Below are 20,794 nucleotides of genomic sequence, written 5' to 3'. Positions count from 1 at the left end.
GGACCTCACCTGCTTACCTTCAGAATAGTAATTACAGCGGGAGCTACAGGGGTTGCAACAAATACTTAATAATGGAGGCACAGTGCAGGAAGGGCCACCAGATTAAATCAAATCAAATTGAGCAAATACAAGAGCATACAAGAACTCCATAAATTTGCTAGTTTGGTATAGAGTTAAAAAGAAAGAAAGAAAACCCCTTCTGTCAGGTAAACAAAGCAGCTATTGATAATAAATCACTTGTTATAGAGGATAGGTCAGAGTTTGGATTGAAGTCAGGGCAGGTATGTGTGTTTACTTCTAATTAACTGGGCAACTGTTTCTAAATGCTACGCCTTTTTTTAACTAAAGGTTCCCTAAAATGCCTCCAAATCCTTCCGAAAATAGCAGGCTCTCCGCGTTCTTCATCTGACTCAAGACACCCACCTCATCATCTAACCATCAACACCTCAGATGGGAAACCAGACTGAGAGCAGCGCTCTTTCTCAGAGGGTTTACCACGGCACTGGGATATCAGACACAGATACCCGGGATTCTATAACTCTGGAATTGTATGAGAAAAGATGTCTAATATCCAACCAAAAAACCAAAAAAAAAAAAAACAGTCCAGCCATTTCTTTCTTCCTTCTCCCAACACAAAACACCCACTCTCAAAGCAGCTCGATGAATTGTCAAGACTAATTTGTCTTAATTTCCAAGCACAATGAACACTGAAGTCAGTTTTCCCCCCTCTGCTCAAAAACTGTTCCATTGCTTTCAAGCTCTGATTTAATTGAAATTAAAAATACATGACAAACTACAAGTCCCACGCATACCACACAAATCACCACCACTGCGGAAAGAGATATGTATTATCACAACCTTTCAAGCTGTCAAAACTTTGAGACAACTCTTTCTCCCACGAGAATGGAGTGCTAAGGCAGCCAGTGTAAAATGTATTGTTGTATTTGTTATCTATTATATAATTCCTGTGCATAGGAAATGTATCAATACCAACTTATTGTGTTGAATTTCAGGCACGAAAGAATGTAGAAATATGAATACTGACTACTTAAAGGCAAGGAAAAAATAAAATTATAATTTTTCCATAGATTTATCCTGTAATGACAGACAGTGAAATTTCACTCCATGTTTTCTGGTTAAAATACTAGAACTATGTTTAGTTTTAAGATATGTTCTAACTGATAAATTAGGACAATATAAGTAGATAAAAGCTACTTTTTCGGGAGGTAAGGTTACCAAGGATGTCATGGCAACTCAGTGAGTCCTGAGACAGCAACAAAAGCAAAGAAGGGGGTCAGACACTGAATGGCCCCACCATTTTCCTGATGTCAGCTTCTTGTTTCAACTAGCCTCTGAAATTTATGCATTTACCGTCATTTGTATACATTTTTCCAAAATGAATGAATAACAGTCTCACAATGCAAATATAATTGTATATACCAAAGTGACACAAATTTATTTATGTTTTTGCCATGTTTATCATATTAAAATGTACATTTTTTTGGTGTCCATGCAATGCGGGGCATCTTAAATTCATTTCCATTGAAATCTATGACAGTAACTTGGCCTGACATCAACATACAACTCGCCTCACAGCACACTTATAACAAGTTATGACAAACTGAAGCCAACTACAAGAACAGAGTAAGGTCCCTCTAACAAAAGCTAACTCACTTGTATTGGATACCCTGCAGCGTTCAGAAAATGCCTTTCAAAGGATTCAGGGAAGTGTGCCTCTAGGTTCCCCACAGTATCATCAATACAGACTACACATCTCCTTTTTACCTCACTGGAATATCGAAAACAACACTTTTGGAATGCACAGAACGCCGTTCGCTGCAGGCAAGGTGTGAAGTCTGGATGCTATCCTCTTATCAGACTGAAGACTTTGATCAGTTATGGGAAAGAGAAAAAAAATGCAAAACATTTGAAAGCTCAACATCAATCATCGTCAATGCAGGAACTACAAAGAGGCACGGAGAAAAGCGGGACTGGTTTCATTAAAAAAGAAAAGCTTATAAATATGTATTTTTATCTTTATGAACATATCTGGATGTTACTGTAACCCCAAAGATTTTTCATTTTCACATCTAGAGTGGCACTGAACTCAGTCACAAATCCTACCTAGTGGGAACAAATAAACAACCGCACTCTGCAAAACAATGATTAAGACAATCATGATCACATCCTACATTATAGCTGTAGAAGGAGGTGCACAAAGACATCTGTGAAAGTCATTCCTCCCCACTTATCCTGGCCGATGCAGACTGGAGATTGACAGCAGCCTGTTGTTAGTGGAAAATGGTGGAAAATTGTCATTTCTCAGAGGGAGTGCTGGGCAGATTCCACTGTGACAATTCACAGATTAAGAAAAAAAAAAACCTAGTTAATTCTAAATCATCCACGCAAGGTAAGCAAGCTTTTGTGTAGTTGTATCCTTTTATCCATTTTTTTAATTTGGTTGGCATTTGTTTAATAAGAGCTTGCTGCTCCTGTTTCCTCTCTTCCAAAAAGCGTTTGCAAAATCTCACTTCTCAAAAAAAAGAGGAAGACAGAAATGTTTAAAGTAAACTGAACACTGGCCAAACAGAACCAAAAATCAACTGCAGTCAATCTTGTCACCTGGAGAAGCTCCGGTTTAATGAAGACTGAAGTGGGAGCATCTCTCACGCAGCTCTTGCAGACACTCATCCCCTTGATTTGAAATGCACTTTTGCACCTGGGACCACTGAGTTCCCCTTCAAATCTAACACTCCTTTGGATTTGACGTGACAGGAAACCTGTTCAACATGGGCACTGCAATCAAACAGCTGTCTGGGATGTATTGATGTGGCTTTGCAGAGCCGGTCCTGTCTCAGTCCTGTGAATGGTGGTAACAATCTTAAGAATGGCTCCACAGGTAAAGTATGAACTGGACTAACTGGCATAAGGATAACCTGAACAGTGAGAAAAGGAGGGCAAAAGAAAAGCAAAACATGAGACGCTAGTAAAGGCTGCCTGTAATATTTGAATAGTCCATTGCGCAGCAGAAGCCCTTAAAAAAGCGCAAACATATTTTACACCTTTGTCATTTGCACAGCTGGATATTTACTTAATCAATTGAAACTGAGCACTTCAAGGGATCCAATATCCCTTATCACTGCACCACACAGCTATGCGTTTATATTATATTTTTAATTAAAGATGACCTGTTGGGTTCACAGGGGAATGAATCAAAGACTGAACCATCCAGTATAATCAATAAATAATGCCTACACATAGCAGTTTACGTTACTTGAGTTAATGTTTTATTTATTATTATTTCACTACATTTCAATTCTGTGCTTAAATCTACAGCTGAAATCTGTAGGATTTTTCTCTGGATCCTCTTTTTCTGAAAAGGCTTGATGGTTGGTTGTTAGTTTTTCAATTTCCTGAAAGGCTGAAATTGTCAAGGATTATTGGAGAAAGGATTAACTAGGTTAGATTCCAGAGTGACATAGATGAGTCAGGAACATAGAGTGGGCCCAGGCTGCATTGCACCTAAGAACTACACAGGATCTAGCGGTTGGATGGGACGTTGGTGTACTTAAGACTGCAGAGATTGCCATGCTACCCTTTGAGTGTGGTGCGTGGTGGAATAAAGGAACGGACAGGCTGACACAATGTGAAACGGGGACTACGAAAGCCTAAATATGTACAGACTGTGCTTCACAGCGAGTGACTCATGGAATCCATCTGAAACTGCCTCTCCAAATCCTGTTCCGGCATGCAGGAAAGGGTTCCGCTTTCTCTCTCTCTCTTTCTTCCTTGAGGTTCATCCAAAGCATGAATCAACTGCATCGCTCCTCAGCCAGAGCTACCTAAAATAAGTGTGTGCTCAAGACACTAAAGAACTGTTAATGGCAGTGTTACAGTAGTTTGAATACATGAATAAATAATAGGAATATTATAAATATTACAAAAAGCCCCTCATGATCTACAAAGATCAGCTGCACCGCTAATAGGAGAAAAATGGCCATTGACTCTTGGGTAAAAGTATGCGATACGTTGCATGAGGAGATCCCTCTAATTGTGGATATTGATATTAAGTGGGTCATCACTCGCGCGTTAGTAGAGCAGGCGAGTCGGGAGTGTTGTGGAGGAGACACCTGAATTACAGCTGGCTCCGTCCCTGGGGAGGACTCCACACATCAAGCTAGGCGCTATTTCCAGTTCCTATTTAATCTTTCTTTCCCAGTTGTGGGGATTTGTACCAATTAAGGTGATAACGAAAGCAGCCTGCCATATTTCTCCCTGTGTGCAGGGTAAGAAAATAGGGACGGGGGCGGGAGTGGGGGTGGTGGTGGTGGGGGGGGGGGGGGGGTAGTGCTGAGCGGGGGTGAAATCCTTTGGAGACTTGTGGGATAAGTAGTCGTCTCTCCCTTTGAAGGTACCGGGACACCCTGTGGCTTATCGACTGTTCTTTTTATGCATAACGAATGTCTATATTCATAAACTGTGACTTACAGCATCATACCATTTGGTGCGTATGACTTTGTGTCTATCCCCTTCACCAGCACAGGGGACTTCACTTTCCCCCTGCAGAAATAATCACAAGCTTAATTGGAAATGCAGTCACGTAAGTCAGGCCGCTTCCAATAACGAAGATTTGAGCCGACAGCTCGTGGCAGAGTCCGCAGAGCTTAATTTGAAGGGTTACGTGTAATTGCGTGACCGTCGTAGTTTACCTGGGGAGGACGATGGACGCACTCAAATGGTGCTCATTCACAGAGCGCCGATCTGACACGTTCCCTTTCCAAGACAAGGGCGATTCGTCCTCATTAGCCGCCACCAGACAGAGGCCCCGGCAATCGGAACAAGAGCAGCTGACCCTGGACTGACAGGGACCTGACGGCGGTGTTAATTTGTCTTCTGCAGACACAACCCACAGCATTTAGCAAGCACTCAACAGCCAGCAAGTGAGTGTTCCATATCAGAAAAAGCAACACATTTAAAACTTGCAATTAAAAATCCATTTGTGAATTCCTCACCCTTAGCTACTTCACGTTTCAGTGAAGCTGTGAGCGGAATACCTACTCATTAGTGGTAATCCTTTTGGAAAACACAGGTAAAACTGCTATTGTGTACATTTAAGTCAATATAGCTATTGGGTAAATTAGGTCCACAGAGTGTTCTACATAACAGGCTTGTCAGAGCAAGGTCTGGGAATACTCTGTGCTGAGAGAAACAGAGTATTCCGTTCAGCAGGAGAGATGCAGCATGGATGTTCTACTCTCTGTGGTCCCACCAGTCCTGGGATGTAGAAAACAAAACATTTCAAAGGTAAATATTCATCTTAAACACTAATAAATACCAGAGACTCACAAATCACAAGTCTGCTGCATCTATGTTTGTCTGTCGTGCTCAGGTTCCTGTGAAAGCTAACTTAATGGGTCTCATCATGGTTAGACTGTGAGGCGTACAGTACTGCATGTCTCAGATAAATCCCTCCCTGCTCAGATAAAAAAAAAAATCACATTGTTTATAACTTCTGCAGCCTTTCACAAAAGTGAGAAAAAGCTATGCGTTTCATCTGTCTGACGCGGTGATGAAATGCTTAAAACTTCACCCTGAATCCTCATTTGATAAACATCAAAGCCTCACAGATCTCCCCAGACGCAGGTGGGATGGGGACACGTCCGTCAGCACATCTGACTGAGGATGCGCTGATGGAGGAGACGGGCCGAGCGCTGACGGGGCCTGAAAAACCGTCAGGGGGGCGGAGAGAAAAGTCCTAGCGATTGAGAGGGCTTTGAAGAGTCTAAAACTGTGCGCTGTGTTTTGCCCAGCCGCTGATGGGAGTTGATGTTCCCAGGCAGCTTGATCTACCATGATCCACTAACCTACAACAGTGGACTTCCCCTCCCATCAGCACCACTCCGAACGTTTGGCATGTTCTTCGAACGCTTGGCCTGGAAAGGCAAAATATGGCACCACACGCTGGGAAGAAGGCTGAACCCTTCAGCCTCAGTGCCTTATTGAAAAAGAGGCATACCGAAAGAGGACTGATCGCTGGAGTTTGCGCACACCATCCCATCATCCAGCAACATGTGGAATAATGTCTTCTTCAACACATTCTGTAAGATTAAAGTTAACCCATTTGCACCCAAAGTAGCTATGAGGAACCACTGTTGAGAATACTTTAACAGGTCTGTGATTTGTACCAAATACATACACACACACACACACACGCACACACACACACACACACACATATGAACTCTGTATATGCTGCATTATCAGCCCTAGATTCTGTGCTACAACAAGGCAAAGGAAATTATTCATGTGACCACTTTAAATTTCAGAGATATTAGGTTTTTAATGGGACAGCCTGAAGAGTGTGCTCAGCAGATTAAGAGGCTTTGACTGTGGTCTTGTACTGTGATTTTAATGAAGAAACATAGCAAAGAAGTCAGAAGAGGATACCATAGTAACAAAACATAAAGAGGGATGGGTTTAAGATTTTTTTTGATACTGGTACCAGTACCAATAATCCATCATTAATCCATTAATAATATTTTCCAACATTTTTCAAATCAAGAACAAACTTAAATCGGGAATGACACTGCTGTGTGTAGCATTTTTAATACTTTTACATCCAACAAAAATGGCTGCCACAAGATTTTAATATTTATAGATGCAGGTAAGCTATACAGCTAGGTAGCTAGGTATACGGTATAAATGTGTGGTTTGCTTGAAACCACATCACCCTTTCAAGTGGCAAATATTTAAACATACTGCAGAACAATTATACTTTTATGAATCAATATATCTTGTAATTTTACAGACAGTTTGCATTGTTCTTACTAAATAATTGGTGAAATATTTGCTTCCCTTTAAAATGCTTGGGCTGTACAGAAGAATTCTAGTATAATTCAATTTGGCTGTAAAGGGTTAAGAGCACTCTAAAAACGGCAGTGGCAAGTTTCCTCCGACCCTGGGACTCAAAACCTTGGTCTGAGTGCTGCCACTATGACTCCACACATCAGTCCTGAATAGACACACAACAAGGCTTTTTCAGAGCCCACTCATAAAAGTACTCCAACACGTACACAGTAGAACTATAACCTTGATGTGATAGGCAAGGTCACCCAGAACAATTATGGGCTGCTTCATTACTTTCGCATGCGCTTTGGAGTTCCCATGGTAACCCTCACGGGTTGACAGATGACTAGAGCTTAAATTTGCCTCCCACGCACTCTCTGTGTTTTCTCTGTGGCCCCCAATGTGCTGATAATAGCACTCTCAGAGGACTGAGATATATTGTTTAAAATAAAACAGCTATTAGAGGCGAGATGTAGAAGTGAGATGCTGCAATATACAAATAGGCCATTTTGTCATAACTGGGGCATAGTTTTTGAATGAATATAAAACTTGCTCTTCAATCAATAGGATACAAACAAAAAACCCACTAACTTACATATCACGGCTAAACTGTCCTCAGAAGTGTCAGTGTAACAAAAAACAGGTATACAAATAGAATTTCCCAAAAGAGATGGAGGCTTTCAGGAGAGCCAGACTGAGCAGGATTCCATTAAACAAAGAAAAAGCTCCCCAGTTATGAAAAATGTTTTAGGCAGTTTTCTGAAACTGAGCTGATTAATCAAATATTCATGTCTGAACAGAGAGGTTTAGTGAAAACTTTTGGTTTGTATAGTGCTGAATGAATTGTCAGGAGATGCCAGGTAACGACTGTAAACAGCCTTTGTAGAAATGCGCAACGAGGCAAAAAAAAAAAAAAAACATGAATTTACCTGCCTTACAGTTTTAAAACTTTAGGACGTATGTGTTCTACTCATTGGTCCACCCCCATTGGAACTGTCCAAATCAAATTACGGCATAGCCGCACATTAGGTCCACCGGACCCATCTAAATGGTATCAGTGATTTTGAACATGGCATGATAAAATATTTCACCTACAGTTTTAGTCACTGTTAAATATTTTCATTGGGTTTCACTGGGTTTATACCTTTGCAAGTTCCAAGTGGAAAATGGCAGAGGGAATAATTGAAGGGCACTGGGTGGACATATAGCCCATGTATGTGAAAATATGGAGGGCAGTACTGGTGTCTTGTAGTATAGGATAACTTTCATAACCTTCTTTGATCTGTGCCAGTTCAGCATCCTCCCATATGGTATGTATGGTACCCTGGCATCACACCAGATCCCACTACAGCTTACATTTTGTGAGAATGTTTCAGCTCTTTGCCGTACTGCTTTTTAGGGTTTTAACATTTGTTTTAACTGTCTGAATCCCAGCACAAAGGATTAGGGTTAGGTATTGTGAGTGATATAGTGGAGACCATTGTGGGTTGTGCATCCCAGTGAGACAATTGAGATAATTCTCTGGAACAGACTGATGATGGCAGCCAGCACATTCAGCCCTCTGTCTGATTTGTGTATTCAGTCATTCCTGGATTTGTTTAAGAAACCATTCCATGAAGGCTTGAAGAATGAATGTTTTTTTTTCTCCCATTTTCCTCCATGATTTTGTGAATTTTGCTTGACATCACACCCTGTCATCTTAATCCTGACCATGGTTGTCATAACCAACATCATCCCCTCATCTCACCTCTGCCTTTACCATAACTGCCAAGATCATCGTTGTCATCTTCTTCTTCATCTTTAAGCTGTTACCAAATACACATCGCAACGCCATCTCCTCACAAACAGAAAATCCCGACTGCACATATTCACCACAGCATGGCCAGGCAGTTTGTTAAGCTGCTAATTTAAAGTAAACATGAAGTCAAAACCAACTCTTTCGGCCTAAATCCGCTCTCTTTTTTAGGACACTTCAGTGTGCTCGCTTTTATATGACTTTGAAGTAGTGCTGTTTTTCAGCGATAAGCCCAATTGTACACGGAGTCACCTTATCTGCATGTGAAGTCTGAAAGAAAAAATCCTTCATAGTTATCTATAAACTGTAACTTGCATATTCTGCCAGAAATCATTCCGTGGGTGTCTATCTCTGATCTCCATAGCAGTCTCAGGTCACCGCGTCTCTGTCAAGTTAATTGATAACAGTTGGGAAAATGTGCGAACCGCAGTCAGGGGGCTGCAGCGTGAGGTTAGGAGTGGGAAATCAAAGAACATGGCTGTTCTAGCGAGGGTGAGGGAATTGGAGGCTGGAAGTGAGACTTCCTCTGTTCCTCCAGCTGAGTGACACTGACTGGAGGTCCTCGGAGAGAAGGAGGGTGGCGGGGTGGAAGGTGGAGGGAGGGGGCGGCATGACTGGCCCCGGGGGATGCACACGGAGGCTGCGCTCGCACAGGATCACAGTGTGAGAAAGCGCTCTCCAAAGGAGGAATGCATCTGGTAAGCGGGTCTGTGGGAGGCCGACAGAACCTCATTAAGACTGTCCTCAGATCCAAGGAAAATGCACATCTGAGAAATGTGAAATGAAGAGAGAACCAAAACACCAAAGGTAGATATAAAGAAAAGTAATGAAAGGCTTGTGGAGTCAGACATATGCAGGGCTAACTCTTGGGCTTTTGGACAGAAATAGCCACTGCGGGGGCGTTCCTCCCCCACTCTAGGGTATAGGGACAGGGGATTAATACCATGTAAAATTCTGTGGTTCTTAAATTGCTCAGCCAAATCAATTCACTCTACGCATTTCAACATCCACAGCAGGGATTGTGAATTTCAATATAATAAGTTATCATTGGCTGTAATTAAGCTTTAACTAGATCTTCTTATTGCGCTACTACCTAATGAGTTTTTATTACGTCCCAAGTATATTAATGCTTATATAAATATGTTTACTTATGCTGAAAAATTTAACCTCCTTTGTTTTTCTGTTGACTGTTTAGCTGGACCTATTCCCCAGTGTGTATCTCTAGACAGCAGCCCCCATCGGCATGTATCCACTTAAAAATGCAAAAGAATGTTCTGTCAGTACATGTAGCCCAAAACAGCAACATACTGTACCATGCACAGTTACAAGCAAGTGCCACAAGATGGCAATGCTCCACCAAAAAAACACAGCACACCGCAGTACAAACAGAATCATACATGATTTATCCACATATACAGGGATAATGAAGGACACAAAATATTGGCCTTGTCAAAATAAAAAGATAATGTATAATTCTCCTAAGGGGAGGGTGACGGGCAGGGGAGTGGGGGTTCTGAACTTTACGGGCTGTCGTTATCCGCACCTAATTAAACTAAATTTTGCTGTAACTGAAGATCTTCCCTATTCTAAGAATTTTCAGGCATTTCAGAGCTGGAGAACACCTGCTTAACTGCCCACCCCTGTACCAGCCTTAGAGCCAATTCAGAGCTTAAGTGCCTCTGAGGGAGATGAGAGGACAGATTGGGCGAAACATTTAACCCATCGCTAATCACAGTTTCCCAAACCAAAGCTGGTGGGAGACCGTCAGCATCCTCACCACGGGCAGCTTGATATTGGTTAATTACCCAGGTCCATGCCCCCCCTGCTGTGGCTGAGCTGGCTGTGCTCTCAGCCTGTGATTGCACTGTAAAACGGGATTTTTTTTTTTTTACCACCAGCATAATTTTGCTCAATAACCTCACGGCACTCTCATTTTGTTAGCAGCAAAGGTTTACATGCTGGTTAACGAGCTGGAATGGGCGGCATCACCGAGGTGTGGTAAGGCAGCTTGGCTTGTATCCAGCACACTGCAGGATAAGATTTGTTGGTGTGATGCTTTTTGCTTTGAACAAAGAGCTTAAGAAATGTTCAGTAAAGAGCTGTATAAAAGGATACCATCTCATGTTTTTTAATCTAATTTTATTATCTATTATTTTCTCCTTTTTTACCTTTTTGGCATCATCAATTAGTCAGTGCGGTGGAGCAAATACTGACTGTAGGATGGGTTCATTTCCAATGATGTCATCAACACATCTCACATGCCGATAGAGGGTACAAATGAGTGACGGGATGAGAGGCCGCTGGTTGACGAAACTCACCCTGCTCTGGCAGAACAAAGCTGAACCAGGTTTGCACGTCAGCCTGGAGATGTACTCGCAGGTAATTTTTTGCCTTAACCTGGACCTATTTCTGAATCTACACAGCCAAAAGAAGCACAGACTGGACATGCACATCTCTGTGGAGGGCCTGTGAACCCAGCAGGCATTCACAGTCATTAGTGGACTACAGATGACAAGACACATGTTGAATTTACTCAAACTAAACAGTAACAAACGTTAATGGATATGAGAACAAGATATGAGAACGTGCAATATTAGAAACAATAAATACGTAATTCTGCACTCAGAAGGTCACAGATTGATTGGAGACAGAAATATAAATTAGCCAGTGGCTCATTTTGCAAGCAGGTATACCAGCCTTGCGAGCCTAATGTGACCAGAAGAGACGGGGCTAGCTCACTGTGCGCTCTGGGCAGCACAGCAGCAGCGCAGCTCTTTAAGCCAGAACAGAAGAGCGCATCTGCATTTCCATATCTCACCCGCTCTGCCTCCCTGCTATGGAGGCTGTGGACCGTAGGGGCGATGCTGCGCAGACTGGACCGTAAGATGGAATCCAATCATTTTTCTCGGCCTGCCTTACACAGAGTCTGGGCAGAGATAGTCTCACACACACACACACACAAAGACACACACACTTGTGCCGGCAGTCACACAAACACATGCTCAAACATACACACAGATGTAGCTTTTACACAGGTATATGTAGATAAAGGAAGCAATCAACAAATTGTAAATGTTAATGTCGCTTGTTTATGGTTGTAATATTACAGCATGTAGTCTGCTGGTAATGTGGTTCTTACTGTATTTTATGTAATATGCAGATGGTAGTGCTTTGCTTTTGTGTCATACTAATGCTCATGCTAATGCTCATCCATTCCTTTGTTCTACTAATCAGTTACATGGTTTGTTGCAATGTCAGAGTATATCATCTAATTTTTATTAGTCTACAGTGATATTGTATGATTGTCTTTTGTTGACATTCTGTTAGCTGTCAGTAACTGCTATATTTCTACACAGAGAAAATGCTTGAAGTATAAACAGACAATATTCAAAAGGAATTTGAACCCATAAAATGTGATGTCTACTGACTGACATAAAAACATGGATGTGTGCATACAGAAGAAGATTTAGTTCTAATGAATTTAGTAGTCTGTCAGTTGGCCCATTCATCATGTGAAGATCCTCACCCTGATGTTTCTTATCGTGACATGGGCCTGTACTCTTGGTACTCCTCCCAATGCACACATGCCCCCTTTCCACCAACGCGAACTAGGTGCTAGTCCTGGGCTGGTGCTAGTGCCAGTTCGGAGCTGGAGAACCGGTTTGCTTTTCCACAGGCTAGAGAGCCACCATAGATCCACGTCATTACGTCACTGTATACGCCTGTATGCGTCGCCGCTTTCCTGCTAGCGCCAAGCACAACAACAATAATGGCGGACTACATCATCTCTTTACAAGTGTTGCTTGTACAAGAGAACACTGCTTTAAAAAACAAACTTGTCCACTACACTTCATACAATGTTAGCCTTTTGTGAAGCCAAATGTTAAGTGATGTTGGTAGGTGAGTCAATGGCAATGTTAGAAAGTAGCATGCTAACGTTAGATACTGTTACCAAGGTTACGGTAGCTAGCTAACATTGATGTGAGAAATTAGAAGCTATGCTTGCTAATGTTAATGTTAATGTTAATGCTAAAAAAAAACTAGCTCTGTTTTTTTTTTAAAATGGCGGTCACAAAGTTTTAGTTGGTCTTGTTGGTCATGATAATCCCGCTCCCAGCCCCTGACATAAGCGGTGCTTGGTTCTAGACCAGCAAAGTGTTGGTGCTGCTGTCGAACCAGTTTTCCTGGCTGAGTTCTTTGGCTGTTGAAACGTGAAGAACTGGTTCGAGATTAGGCACCGGCTCCGACCCGGCCCTTGAACTGCCTTGGTGGAAAAGGGGTAACAGTCCTCCTGCTGTGACCTGGGCTGTAGACCCCAGGACCCCAGACTCCTCCCAAACCACAGACTCCTCTTACATGACTACTTTCAAACTACAAAAATAATGCCTCCCTCAACCAGGACTCCTCTTGTTTGAAGTTATAACCTCCTTCTGAACCACAGACCTCTCTGGAGACTGGACTCCTCGCAGCTGTATCCTCTGTGTACGTATACTGACTCCTGCACGCGTGCACACACACACACACACACACACACACACACACACACGTGCGCACACACACACACACACACACACACGTGCGCACACACACACACACGCACCCACACACACACACACCCGCACACACACACACGCACGCACACGCAACTGCACACACACACATACACAACCACACACCCGCACACACACACACACACACGCACGCACACACACACACGCATTCACACACACACACACACACACACACACACACCCGCACACACACACGCACGCACACACACCTGCACACACACCTGCACGCACACACACGCACACGCACACGCACACACCTGCACACACACACACGCATGCGCGTACACATACATACTCACACACACACACACACACACACACACACACACACACACACACACGCACACGCACCTGCACACACACACATACTCACACACACACACACACACACACACACACACACACACACAAATAGGGCAGTGCTGACAATAGGCTACAATCCTCTCTATGTCATTAAATTTTGATGGTGTCTCAGCTGCAGATGTGTTATAGTCAGTGAGATACAGGACTGCATTCGTCTTCAATATACATGAATAAAGCAATTACATTATTATTTTTGCATTGAACCGACCTTTCCACACCCTTATGTCTGTCTTAATCTTCATCAGCACACTTATAGACAAACAGATACTTTTTCATGTGTTCTTTGCCACTGCAGTGTACTCTCCAAATTGAAAAACTCCCACTTCAGAATCCACATCACGCTTGCTGAGCTACGGAGTTTTTCCTTCTTCTTTTACAATCCCCATCTGTCAATATTGCAAGCTTTGTTTTTATTAAAGCTGCCAAACAGCTTGTTCAACAATGTTACCTTGACTCGAACGCGAGTACATGTTCAGAAGCTTTCTCTAGAGAGAGAGTGGCAGAAACGGTACTGCAAACAGAGTCAAGAACACCTGAATAATAGATTAAATTCACTTAATGTCAATACATTAAGAAAATTTCTACCTTTTTTTTTTACAGAAAACACTCGGCATTGAGTGCCGCTGGACCAAGCTCATGCTTCCAGCATCAAAAAATTTCTTAACTATTCATGATTAAATAACAGGGAAGGAAGGCTAGGAAGCATGTTGCAGCTCACACTCTGAAAATAAGCCTTGTTTAAAGTAAGCCTACTTATAAAGCAGAAATTATGAGGGAAAGTAAACCGGGTGATGCAATTTCCTGTTATCATTAAGACCGAGAAGGAGAATGCCTGTGTACAAAAACACAAGCTTTGTTTATTCACACTTAATGGCAAGTGACGGAGAAATAATCAGGCGGGCGAGGCGCTACCACTTTGCCGCATTTGGACGGGGCTCCAAAAAACTTGATACGCAGCGAGCCATCAACCACATCCGAACAGCGCTGGCATTTGTTCGCGTCGCCCCGGTCCCCGGTGAGGTTTTTTTCGGCAGAGGCGGATGTAATGCGATGCAATGCAGTGCAACTAGAGCGCAAACGCCACAATCGCCGATTGAGCCACGGGGACCGGGGGTTCTGTTCACAGGACTGTTTCACACCATCACCCCCTCCCCCACCACCACCACCCACCTCACCTCTGATGTGCACTCCCATCGTGTTGGTGTGAATAAAATGGCTGGGGCCCTGGGGCAAGGAGGTTCCTGACCCAAGGTCCCTTACCTACCTCTTATATATATATATATATATATATATATATATATATATATATATATATATATGCATTTGGAATGATCATACATTTCAATATTCTACAGTTCCTGATGCTTTTGACAATCAAGCCCCCTCCCCCCCACTGCGTCTTTTCTCTAAGCACGGTTTGAGACTCCTGTTCTTTCTGTGTAAATAATGACTCACCGAGAGATTTGCATTCGCTCACACGTTCAGGCAGGAAAATGAATATTAATAAAAAACGAATCAAATATCAATTATTTATGGAGGGTGCTTATTCTCTCCTATGTGGGTATTGATTCAGCAGAATAAAACTCAGTTTTTGTCACTTGCTTTTTGCTCTTGAAAGTATCAGAATAGTCATCAAAGAAGATTAATGTTCACATGGTCAAATAATTGATGCAATATCTGGTGTTTGGTGCTATTCTTAGTGTAACTCTCCCTGTCTACTCTGGATATATAGGAGTCTCCAAGCCCCTGGTCCATGTTACTATTCTAGGTGCCGGTATTGTGTTTAGGTTGTGCTGTTGCAGCCTCTTCTGATTTTTGAAACTGCTATGCATAATTTGCAATTTGTTGTTTCACAATTGTTTGCTAGGCTATGTTATACCCTATTCTTAATCATAACAACAAGGATGATATGAAATGTAAGAGACAGCCCTTAAACAGTCTACACATAATATGGAAATAGTCATTTAACCTGCACAGCCTGAAGGAAGTTCATGGAGTACATGGGCCTCAGAGGACAGCAAACTGTGGCACCACATTGGATGCCAACCTAACAAACAAACAGCAATCAGGACCCACCCGGCTGGAAGAGCCTCAGTATAGCAGGTTTCACTGTGACAGGAATTGAAATCTGTATTTCTAAAACGTGACCCCTGCACCCCCCCTCCCCCCCGACTCCCACCCCCACCAGCCCAGATATCATAAACCAGGCAAATCACTGCACAAAGTTGCTCCACAGTTTCTGGTGGGATGGGAGGCGTCCACAGCTAGTTAAAACATGCTCCGTGGCCTCTCAATGTGGACTTCAACTGCCATCAGTGCTGCTGAAACAACATCGCGCTGCGTTTAGCCTGTTGAGCTCCTCCGTGTGCTCCATGCATTGAGGAAGCAGTGCTCTCTCTATTGATCACCAGTTAAATGTGCTCCTTTCCCCTTAGGAGCTGTACTGTCAACAAAACTGACTGCATTGCAGCTTGTCTCACCACTGCTACAGTGGGACGATGAGTAACGATACAAAGATATACTGCAGCACTGAGCAGGGGAAAAGTTGACCTGGCTGAGTCAGTGACACACAAGTTGGTGTCACAGGGAAGCGTCAGCGACATCCCACTCAGAGCGGTGCACTGGCACACAGTAAAGCACTTCAGTTCTGAAGAGGCTTTTGAGGCTGTGATAATTAGAAAGAACGGTGAAGGACAGGGACAGTTGTTTTGGAACTGTTGTACAATTACATGGGAGAAGAAAAACTACTTAGAGGTAAAATATGAATGAAGAAAAAAAAAACAGTTCAGAAAGGTCCACAAGCATGCGTATGACATACTGTGCACATACAGACAGAGAGAACAGCGTTTCATTCCTTTTGGTTCGGTTTATCTACTTTCGGAGCTCAAAAACATGCATTCTGGATGCTGCCCAAACTCGATGCCTTGGTACTGAGTCCCGGACCTTGACTTGACCCAGATCTGCCATTCCTTTCCTGGCACCCACATCCTATTGCAGCCCTTTACTGAAGGGAGAATGTTTGAGCTGACCAGATAGAAAGCAGCTTATTTATGGGGAAGCCATGCTTTTTTTCTAAGATAGTGAAGCCCAGAGAAAAAAATGTTTGGTTTGATACACAAATCACTTACAAATTGTGAGGGCTATTGGCTTGGTATGCCCAATATAACACTTTCACCAATTTTCATTTTCAAAAGTGTATTGATTTTTTTTTTGTTCCAGAGCACTTGATATTTAATTTCTAGCTCCAAATAGATATGTTTGATAAATGATACCTATTAAGTATGCCACTGTCTAATTTTTACAGGACAGCCCGGAAGTATGAGCAGCTTTGTTTTGTGGCAGCGTCAGCACTGTTTAGACAGGTGTTCCACACAAGTAAGATTTTTTCCCAAAATCCTTTCCAAGACAAATTCAATCACTTCCGGGACTGTTTCCATTGACATGCATGTAACGTGTAATTGGTATACTACACATTGTTACACAACTGGTGTGATGACATAAGGGCCAGGGTCAAAGTTTCGGTTTGGTTTAGTGTTGGGCTAATAGTTAGGAGTGGCACTGTAGTTAGCGTTCAGGTTGGGGCTCTGGCAAGGGTTATTAAAATAATTTGTTTAATTGCACAAACTGCAGGTGTATTTTCTCCAATATTTTTTAGTTGTTTGTTGATATTATTATACCCTAAAGTCCCCAATGGATGTAATATCTCAGAAGATATTAAATGTATCCCAAACATGTAGAACGGTGAGTGCAGCAATAGCTGATTGAGAAGAATCTTGTCGATTTCAGTCAGGTGAAGAAAGAAAAGGACCAAGGAGAGCAGGGAAAAACTGGTGAGCCGACGAAGAGCGAATTCAAAACAGGTGAAAGCAGGGAAGCAAACTAACACAGGGCAAGGTGCAAAATTTTATTAAAAAAAAGAACAGAAGGCTTAAAAGGAATTCAGCTTGCCGCGGGCTGTTGGATTCCCCGTTGTCCTGCAGCAAATTGAACTATTCCGAACAAAAAACTTAGAAATAAGCTCAGTGTCCTTGGCAAAACTATGGGTATTTATACGAAGAGAAAACATACAATGCGCCCAAGTATATGAATCAGAGAACTGATGGGAGCACAGCAGGAAAATGCTTGGTATGAATACCATCTTTGCTAACCGTGGGGGTGCAGAACCACCGGCAGTCACAAGACAGCATTTTCATGTACGTTACACAGTACTTACCATGCAATTACACTTTTAATGAGTCTGTTCCATGTAAATTACATAGTTGTTACTTTGTAATTACAGTGCCTCAAGGATTGAGTCAGTTTAAACACACATGGAGACAAGATGACGCTATACAAACAAGCAAGCAAATCTCTCAAGAAAACAAAAGCCAGCATAGCCAGCCCTGTAGAAAGAAGACGATGAAAGTATCACCACAGCACAGTCATAACCCCCCTTCCTCCCAGCCACTGACCCCTCCAAAGAACAACCGTGCTTTTCCATCACCCTTCACTTATTTAAAATGAACAAATTGAATTTTAATTCACATTCAAGTTTTCTGCAAAGCAAGTTGTTTGAAACTAAGCGGAGTGTGTCCCCTTCCAGGAGTACAGAATGGGACTGAGGTCAATGTTTACGCTTCAGTTCAGTTACCAAGGGGGCTAAAAGCCAAAGCCTTCATGTACTGGTCCATCCCGTACGTGTCCTGCCATGTTGCTGAGACTGTGCTGTCATTCATTCTCTAGGTCTGGACCTCAAAGAAAGGACATGACGTCAGTAAAGACAACAAGGGAAGACTGTGAGAGACTATGGGTGGTCATATGCAAATCGACAAGATTTGGGTTGCATAAGTAAATAAAGAGTCTCTGTGGAAACGAGCCAATCCTATTAGAGAGAATGTTCTCTCTTTTATCGACTGGAAAGATGACACAGAGCTGTGGGCACCATTGCGTGACATATTCAGGTATTTGCAATTTTTCTTGACTTTTTCCAGGACTGTGGGAGATTTGGCTGACTTCCATTGTTTTTCAAAGACTTAAGTGACATGAGTGAAATATTTCTGAGGCTCTTCCAGGACCTTAGGGAGAGTGCCAGCATCAGTCTCTTCACTGGACGCCATTTCAGCAAGAAAGCAAATATTAATCCTGTCTTGCAGCCCACCAACTAGCCTGCTGTTCTGATTGGCCCTTGCTGTTAACATTGCTTTTCCTGAGGCTGCCAACTTCACAATCAACACACTCCTGTGAAACGCAGCACCCTTTGTTAAAATGTCCCAGACTCTTAATTGAGTCTCAGCTTTTTAAAGCTGCAAAGTGAATTGACTTTCAAGTTTTAAAAATATACTTTAAGTGATATGGGACTTTCAAAACATTCCCATCCTCTGTAGAGTAAAAATTTTGTGATGGTTCTTTGGTTTTAAAAACAAAAATCCTGCCACTCCACCCCCCACCCCCCCACTCCCCCTAAAAAAAAAAAACAGTTTCTTTACTGTGTGCCAGCTGTGAAGGCAGCCCATCAAGAACCACTGTTCTGCAGCGCCGCAGCGAAAAACGTCGCGAATCGAATTTCACACAAACACAACTGAGCCTCCTGCAGCGCTTTATGATTCATTTCTTTATCGCTCCTCTTCCTCACATGCTCAAGGGAGTCTCTTGGTAATGAAGTATTTAAAAAAGATATATTCCACCCAGCAAAACAACACCGCGGCGATGTTGTTAGTCCCTCTTGCTTCCCAGTTCCCTTCCTTTCAGCGCGGCTCTTCTGGAGACATCAAACGGCATCCTCTCTGCTCTCTTGCTCCTTGTTGCCAGGCTTGATCGGGATTGCTCGCACAGGGGACGTTACAGTGGCTTCAGATGTCCCCCATGCACTGCGCACTGAGGCTGCCACACCGTTACAAAGATGGCCAGAAGTCAGAGCGGGACTTCAGGTTTAACTCGGCAGTGCATTCAATGGGGAAATAAGGGCTTACATGTGGGAAGTGGCTTGAACTTTTTTTGGGGGGAGTTAGGCAGACTTAACAGTGCATGGCTACAAATTTCTTACTCACAGCAGCAAGAAACCATCTGGACACCTTATCCCTCTGACAGAAACCTGATCACCTCAATATTGTTTTTCAACATTGTGTTCAAGATGACATTTACTTGCCAAAGAGCACCCCCCTCCCCCCTTTTGTGGGTCAAGTCCAGCCATCATAAGTTCTAGGCAAAACAATTACTTCAAGACATAATGCTTGTTGGACTATTGCAATGGAGAAACAGATATCATTATAATTATATTAAGCTGACAGCATATGTGATCTCTATGCAAACACTCTCTTGAAACTGACAGCGCCCACACAATCACTCGAAGAGTGCATGCCCACTTAGCTACATATTGTACATATTTGACTCTAAATAGCACACTCCCACAAGCAGTAGGTTTTATAACATATTTCTCATATGTCTATTCTTAGAAGGCAAAGAACATTTTTTTTTCATTTTGCCAGCTGCATTAAATAAATATCAGTGCAACTTCCACCCACATAATTAACTTGCACAGAAGGTATCTAGGAGACATACAGACACATATAAACATTAAAAAATCTATTACATCACATACCTACATATATATACACACACACACACACACTGTACATACATATGCAGTCAAAAGTTGCAGGACACGCCTGCTCATCGAACGGTATTTCTTTACTATTTACCACATTGTAGAATAATAGTGAAGATATCAAAACTATGCAGTGACCAAAAAGTATTATATCAAAACTATCTTATATTTCAGATTCTTCAAAGTAGCCAAAACATTTTTGGAAAGAAATTCATACATTAGCATCAGCTTCACTATTTATATTTGTCTATGAAAAAAAATTCTAGCATTTAAGCACAAGTCTTTAGATCAAAATGTCTTTGAATTCATGTTTCCCATTATCTTAATCAGGTGTGTTCAAACAACAGACTGGTATTGTATATTCATATAAAAGTGCTATTCTGCTTTTATGGGTCCCTCATTGATTACACTGTGATTGATTGACTGTACCTTAGCCTTAGCGATACTGTGGACATCTGAGGACGTCTGAGATTTATCAATACTGAGCAAAGCAATGATGAAAATATGGGCTATACATTACATTTAACTTTTTTCTATCCCAAGAGCCTGCCTTGTCCAACAGGTTTATGGGTAAATGCACCTTATTTAATAACATGTTATACATCATTCATCTTAATTTTAGTATTTATTAAACTG

Source organism: Megalops cyprinoides, chromosome 6 (assembly GCF_013368585.1).
Source record: "Megalops cyprinoides isolate fMegCyp1 chromosome 6, fMegCyp1.pri, whole genome shotgun sequence".
Classification (NCBI taxonomy): Eukaryota; Metazoa; Chordata; class Actinopteri; order Elopiformes; family Megalopidae; genus Megalops; species Megalops cyprinoides.
The sequence above is the reverse complement of the archived record's forward strand: the minus strand, read 5'-3'. Positions refer to the sequence as shown.